This window comes from Oxyura jamaicensis, chromosome 3 (assembly GCF_011077185.1).
Source record: "Oxyura jamaicensis isolate SHBP4307 breed ruddy duck chromosome 3, BPBGC_Ojam_1.0, whole genome shotgun sequence".
Lineage (NCBI taxonomy): Eukaryota > Metazoa > Chordata > Aves > Anseriformes > Anatidae > Oxyura > Oxyura jamaicensis.
The window spans coordinates 104898276-104906109 of record NC_048895.1 but is presented as its reverse complement, the minus strand read 5'-3'; the positions used below and the strand labels follow the sequence as shown (position 1 = coordinate 104906109).

The window sequence follows — 7834 nt, the reverse complement described above, 5'->3', positions numbered from 1 at the left end:
TTTCTTTCTTTCTTTCTTTCTTTCTTTCTTTCTTTCTTTCTTTTTCTATCTTTCTATCTTTTTCTTTTGCCATCAAAAGTAGTAAATAAATAAATAAAGTTTTAGAGATACACAATAAGAGAATATAGCAGATTATCTTGTGATTTTTCAGATTTTAAGCACTCCTAAGAATTATCTTTGAAAATACATATGAAAAGTATGGTAGCCTTTTATTATAAATTAAGGGCTTCAGTAAACTAATCTTAATGCCATTTGTGTTTGGAAGATAGGGAGATCTCACGAATGCCATATATGGTAGAAAAAAAAGTTAAAAAAAAAAAAGTTAAAGAAAAAAAGTTAAAACCCAGAGTTTAGGTACCTACTGATCATTTTTGGCCAAGAAAGAAAAAAAAAAAAAAAAAAAAAAAAAAAGGCAATCAGTGCATATTCATTAATAAATTGTATATTAATATGACTTGATGAAAGAACAGCAGTAGATGCATTTTGAATTTAGCCAGTCTTGGGAAGACCTGGTTTTCCTTCTTTGGCAAGCAAATAAGATAGAAATAGATAATAAATATAATTTGAGCACCACACAAACAATTTCACAATCAGTTACTGTTTTCATTTCAGGAAAAAATAAAAAGGAAAAAAAAAAGGAAAAAAAAGTAAAAACAGAAAAGGGAAAAATGATAGAGAATTGATGAACACAATGAAGAAGAAACAGTGTTCCAACTTACCATTGTTTCTTCGTCATTAGTAAAATAGATCTTGCCGCTTGAATCATAACAGGTTGGGATATACATTATGAAAAACATCATTTTATACTTTTCCCCCAAACATACCTAGCCCTTGGTCATAGAATCATAGAATATCTGAGTTGGAAGGGACACACAAGGATCACTGAGTCCAACTCCTGGGTCTCCAAAGGACTAACCCTCCCCCCACCCGCAATAAAAATAAAAATAATTAAAAAAAATTGTCAGAATGGGAGATGGACCCGGAGTAACGACAGTCTCGATGCGAGTACGGTCGTTCTCCTTTATTGCATGTTCTAGCCAAGTATATATAGGCAACTAACTACAGCACGCGCCAACAACAACTTATGATTGGTCTAGCTTCTCTGTGCACACGTCTCTAGCACGAATATGATTGGTATGACGGTGTCGTTCATGCGGAGTGGTGTTGTCTCTCCTCCTGGACATAGTTTGTTGCTCATTGTAATTAAGTCATGCCCCTTCTCACTTAACCATGATGCCAAAATTCCCCCTTCTTGTTTTTGAGCAACCCAGGCTTGGTCTACTACCTTTAGCACTGCCTTTTTCATACAGCTAATCGCTACACATAGACAGATACCTATTATGACAATGACAATCAAAATGTGCAAGCCGTCCGCAAGCATCCCTAATTGCCAACTTGGCAAATTCCCAAAAATATTGGCCAACCATCCATCAAGAAACCTGTGGTTCTGGCAAATTTGGTTTACATGTTCCCGTAGCCATTGTAATTGTTTATGTATTGACTCACTGTGGTCAGACAGATTCATACAACACATTCCTTCAAAATCATCACACCCATGCCCCTGAGCCAACAGCAAAAATCTATCGCTGCTCTATTTTGCAAAACTGTGTGACACAGGCTCTTTTGATCTTCTAAAAGTTCCTCTAATATCACTGTAGTAGCATTGGCTTGCTTTGCTGCCCAGCAAGCTAGCTTACCTAGATGATTATTTGCATTCGCTGCAGCTGCACCTGGTAAAAATGATAAAAACATTTGTTCTGTGGCACTGAGTAAGGTGACTTTGTCATCACAATCTGGAGCAAGACCTGTGACACTTCGCTTCTGGTGACTGTCTGCCCCACATGTCACATTCCTCCACCAATTCTGTCCTGGGCCAAAAGTGTTAATTTTCCTAAATAACACGGTCTGCCAAATACATTCTGGGGGATCCCTTGCCATGCTCTATCACCACATATTAAAAAGAAATCAGGTGGAAAAGCCCCGGGTGTACCCCATTACCCCAAATTGCCACTGAGTTACGCGTTTCTGCCCCAAGGGCCCCCAGTCCCTGGCTGGGTCCAGATCCTCAAGGCGCTGAAAGACAGCTTGTAACAACTTTTCCGTATTTTCCGGGGGAGGTTCTATATGGTCGTCACTAGGTGGAGTTGCTGGAGCAGAGGAATCAGTAGAGAGTGGCAAGGGCGTGTGCAGAGGCGGAGCTGAGGGCAGCATGCCTCTCCTCTCTTGCCTGTGGGTGGTGCAGGACATCCCCCCTGGGCGTCCTGGGGTGCTACTTCGGCAAGCAGCTCAGATGTCTGCTTTGTCCTGGCCCCACCAACTTCTGCTGTCTCTGCACTCAATAGTGGGTCCGGCAGGACTTCCTCATAATGCAGGATCAACACACCCTTGAGATTTTTGCCCTCAATGCTTGCACGGAGCTCAGGGACAGTTTTACACGTAACACTGGTCATTCCTTTTACCACGGGAAGTCCAAAAATGCGTGCAAAAGTCCTGGGTTTTCTTTCAGAGTCCCCAGATTTTGTAGGGGCCAGCCTCAGGGTTAGCATTTGAGCAGCGGCACAGGCAACTTCCCTTTCTGCCTTCATGGCTTTTAACGTCTCTAGTACTGTATGCCACAACTCATGGACAGGTTTCACCTCCTTTTCATCATTTGGATCTCCAGTCCTTTCCTACATGGTATTCCCAAATTCTCACCATTCCGTAACAGAGAACAGCAGGGTAGTCTCTCTAAAATATCCCCATCGTTGTCCTAACTTGATTAACTTAATCAATTGCTTTCCCGTTGTCTCGATATCTCTCTTGGAGAGAATTGCTACGAGCAATGTCACCGCAGCTTCCACCTCCATGGCTACACTTTTCCCTGGGAGGGGAGGTCTATATCTGCCCTGACTATGCACACAAGCAGCACTCCTCCCAGACGCTTAGTTTCCCATTCCCCTCGTCTTGCTGCTTACCGCAGTCTCAGAGAACTCAGTCAAGCCGAACCATCTGGCAAACCATCCTCTGCTACCAGATGTCGGAATGGGAGACGGACCTGGAGTAATGACAGAGTCTCGATGCGAGTATGGTCGTTCTCCTTTATTGCATGTTCTAGCCGACTATATATAGGCAACTAACTACAGCACGCGCCAACAACAACTTATGATTGGTCTAGCTTCTCTGTGCACACATCTCTAGCACGAATATGATTGGTATGACGGTGTCGTTCATGCGGAGCGGTGTTGTCTCTCCTCCTGGACATAGTTTGTTGCTCATTGTAATTAAGTCATGCCCCTTCTCACTTAACCATGACTCCACAATTCTCACTGCCTTGGGAACCTGCTCAAGTGTTCATCCACCCTCTCAGTTAAAAAACTTTTCTTGATATCCAGTCTGAGCACTGCTCAGTCTTTTTTATGTTCCTATATAATATATAGGAATACCATATAAACTTGTACTTGATATTAAAAAGATACTGTAACTTGAAAAAGATAATAACATCTTCCTTCAAAGTATAAAACAATCAGGAACTTTATCCTTGAAGTGGCAAAGTAAGATATTCTTGATAAACAGAGGAAAAGCACAATTGAAATTGCATTTAAGATGCTTCCCATTAATTTGTCTACCTCTAATTGGTCTTCCCATCTGAAAAAAAAAAAAAAATGCACTTTATGTTTTCTTACGGTTAGCTCGAGATTACTCACTTCAATGAATTTCCGAACTGATAGTATAAGTTGTACTCACTGTTTCTGAAAATGCAGACTTTCATCTTTAATGCTAAGAAATATCTTGAGGGACAAGTTTTAAGATTTACTCTTAAAACATGTATCTATTTACGAAACCTCTCTATTTTCTAATGTAGTGGGTTTACGTGGAAAGGTTTTGGTAGCAGGGGGCCATAGAGGTGGCTTCTGTGAGAAGGATCTCGAAGCTGCCCCATGTTTGGTAAGGGTCCCACTGCTGACCAGAGCTGAGCCAATAAGTGATGTTGCTTTGCACCTCTGTGAGAGCATATTTAAGACAGGGAAAAAAAAAAAAAAAAAAAAAAAAAAAAAAAAAAAAAAAAAAAAACACTGTGCCACACAGCAGCTGGGAGAGTGAGAGGAGTGAGGATCAGCCTTACAGGTGCCAAGATCAGTAAAGAAGGAGGGGGAGAGGTGCTCCAAGCACCGGAGCAGAAGTCCCCTGGGGCCTGTGGTGAGGACCATGGTGAAGCAGGCTGTCCCCCTGCAGCCCATGGAGTACCACGGTGGAGCAGGGTTCCACTCTGCAGCCCGTGGAGGAGACCACGGTGGAGCAGGTGGACCTGCACTGACGGAGACTGCAGCCTGTGGAAGACCCCTGCCAGAGCAGATTCCAGGCCAGACCTGCAGCCCGTGGAGAGGAGACCACGCAGGAGCAGGTGACCTGGCAGGAGCTGCTACCCGTGGGAGACCCAGGTTGGAGCAGTTTGCTCCCAAGGGATGGACCCCGTGGTACAGACCCATATCTGGAGCAGTTCTTGAAGAGCTGCTGCCTGTGGGCAGCCCACGCCGGATCAGTTTGATAAGGACTGCGTCCCATGGGAGGGACCCCACAGCACAGGGTGACTGAGAAGGAGTGTCAGAGAAGAATTTCTATAGACTGACCATAACCCCCATTCCCCCATTCCACTGCGCTGCTCGGGGGGAGGAGGTGGAAGTGGGTGGATGGGGGGGAAGGTGCTTTTGGTTTCTTTCCTTTGTTTCTCACTTCTCTAGCTCTTTAGTAATAGGCAATAAATCTTACTATCTCCCTATGCTGAGTCTGTTTTGCCCATCACGATAATTACTGTGCAATCTCCTTGTCCTTATCTCAACCCTTGAGACCCCTTTCATCGTATTTTCTCCCTGTTCCTCTTTGAGGAGGGGCAGTGAGAAAGAGGTTGTGGTGGAGCTTGGCCGCCCATCTGAGTAAAATCACCACATCTAATTGAATAATAATAATAATAATAATAAATAAGTCTATAACTTGACAGTTCTCTTTCATAATCAATTCTATTATTTGCAATTAAAACAATGTACAGCTACATCTGTAAAGCAAAGTTCTTTAATTCCTTCAACAAATTACAATGTTGTGGTGCAGTGTTTTTCTACTGAACATCAATGTATAAACCAAAGAAGTTAAGAATAAAATATGAAAAATGGAGCAATGGAAATTTGAGCATTCTAAGTCTAAGCATTTGCATTTTTAAAAATCACTGTTACATATATAATGGATAATTTTATTCAGACTATTTGGAAAACTATGAGTATAGACTACAGCTAAACTGAAAGGTCAAAGACTATGACTAAAGCTTATTTTTGGTTGGCAAGTTACTTCTCCAATAACACACAGGTCATACAGGCCTTCCTTGAGGTTATTAATACTCCACAAATGTAAAATTACAGTAATATGTCCGCCTTCTCTTTTAAAAGGTTAAATGAATAGTGGTTTAGAATTTAACTAGTAAACTTATTATTACAAGGTTGTCAACATGAGACATATTTTACTTATGGCCTAGCAGTAGCACTGAACTCTTCTGCATTGTCAGTTATGGCTTTTCAAGGATTTCTGTATTTGAATCTAAGTGAGATTCTCCAAATATTCACTTCTTGCAAAGCCTACTTAAAGTACTGTCTGAATTCCAGTTCTGTATTTTCTGAGGCAGAAACTGCATGATCTTTGTACTACATATTGCCTAGCATAATAGCAGTAGATAGACGGTTTATAAAAAATGCAGCAGTGCACAGTTGACAGTGCAAGTCCTGCATTAAAGGCAAACATTCATAAACTGCATTCAAGTTATAGAATGAACAACAACAACAAAAACAAAATTGAACTTGGATAGGGGTAAGTGAATATTATATGAATAGCTCATAGTTCTTGGATATCCATTCTGCTCTCTGGTCAGTTTTCAGCTTCATTCTAGGTCCTGCTACTAGAAAGGTTAATGATTATCTGCATTAGGGCAAATGGGGCATCCTAATGCTTTCATTTAATTAGCTATTATTTCTCAATACTACTTACTGATTTGAAAGGGAACAAGATATTATATTTCAGTCTTTCCTTTCTTCTGCACCCTTTTTGTAAATAAAAATTACTGCAGAGAGATTTATTGCCTTCACTAATCATACTTCTGACTGTTCATGCCTTGCTTAGAACTTTCTTTTTTACCTGAATAATTATGTGAAAACAGATTCATTGCTTGGAGCTTGCCTTAGGCATTGCACCTCAACACAGAGGATTGGCTGAGTCCTAGTTTTACTGCAGTATGTATTCTCACTGCAGAACAGTGTGCATTCACTCAGATTCTTCCATTCAGTTACTAGAATGTTCAAAACCACAGAGGTTATTCTCTTTGCTATCACTCACTTTCTTCCCATTGTCTATGAGTTGTTCTTTCATACTTCCTGTCATTTCAATTTGCTTTTGCTTATCAATAACGTCTTAATCAAGCTATCTAAGATAGCTTTGTTAGCTTTATGATAGATTATGTTTTTGTTGTTGTTGTTTGATTGTTTGTTTTAATAACATTTTCTATCGTTCTTTAGCCCTGTTTAGAACAATGTTCCAGTGAGGCTGTGAGCACTCTCAACCTCTTTTCTTGTCAAAACTTAACAGCTTTCAGTATTATCAGCTCTCTAAATGCCAAATTGTTGACCCTGTGGTACAGACCCATATCTGGAGCAGTTCTTGAAGAGCTGCTGCCTGTGGGCAGCCCACGCTGGATCAGTTTGATAAGGACTGCGTCCCATGGGAGTGTCAGAGAAGAAGCGCTATAGACTGACCATAACCCCCATTCCCCCATTCCACTGCGCTGCTCGGGGGGAGGAGGTGGAAGTGGGTGGATGGGGGGGAAGGTGCTTTTGGTTTCTTTCTTTTGTTTCTCACTTCTCTAGCTCTTTAGTAATAGGCAATAAATCTTACTATCTCCCTATGCTGAGTCTGTTTTGCCCATCACGATAATTACTGTGCAATCTCCTCATCCTTATCTCAACCCTTGAGCCCCGTTCATCGTATTTTCTCCCTGTTCCTCTTTGAGGAGGGGCAGTGAGAGAGCGGTTGTGGTGGAGCTCGGTCGCCCACCCGAATAAAACCATCACACATTTCAGCTCTGGCTCTCAGCCCCATGCTTGTCTGTGCCCCTCTCCCACCCACAGCCATGACCTCCCCACTGGGCCTTAGGGATTTCAGCTGTGGCTGGCCCTGGTCCCCCAACCTTGGCCTGCACCACCTCCCCGTTGGCAGAGCCATGAGGCTGTGCTTGGGGTGAGGGCACCCTCAGCTCCCCACACCCTGCCCCTGCCCTGCTGTTCCCTGACAAGAAGGATCAACTAGTCATGGTTGGAAGGTGGTCGTTTCAGCTTAAAATTTGTCTTCCTGCCCACAATACAGTAGTTGGCTTATTAAATAACATAAACTGGACAGATCTTGCAATGTTTAAATTCTTAGATAATCAGAACTGTAACAACACTGCCATGCAATGCCATTTCTTGAGATCTTTCTCTTATAGATGCCTCACATATTTGTGTCAGACAGCCCAAGACTGAACTACTTTTTGTTTCTCTTCAGATCTGTGTCCTTCATCATCCTTGTCTCAGAAACTCAGGCCACTGCTCTCTATTTTTTCCCCAGAGAAATAGCAGTCAGGGAAGACCATGAAAGCCAACCTGAGAAGCCTCCCTGTGGTTGTCTGTAGGTCTTTTCCTCTGAGTATAACAGACTTGCTCAGCCTCTGGACACTTGTCATATTTTTGCCTGATCTCTGACGCAACCACAAATTTCATCAAAACTGACATCACCTAAAGAACAGAGCAAAAACTTGTTAATAGGAATGAGATCTGTCAGAATACTT

General features: G+C 42.1%; 1 long non-coding RNA gene across 1 annotated transcript in view; it reads left to right on the top strand.

The window, feature by feature from the left end:
- LOC118165014 overlaps nt 1-4239 on the top strand; it is a 24973-nt gene extending 20734 nt beyond the window's left edge. Inside the window, exon 3 of the long non-coding RNA XR_004749809.1 lies at nt 4087-4239. This is a non-coding gene — a long non-coding RNA (uncharacterized LOC118165014). The remainder of the gene's footprint in view (nt 1-4086) is intronic.
- Nucleotides 4240-7834: the final 3595 nt, after the last annotated feature.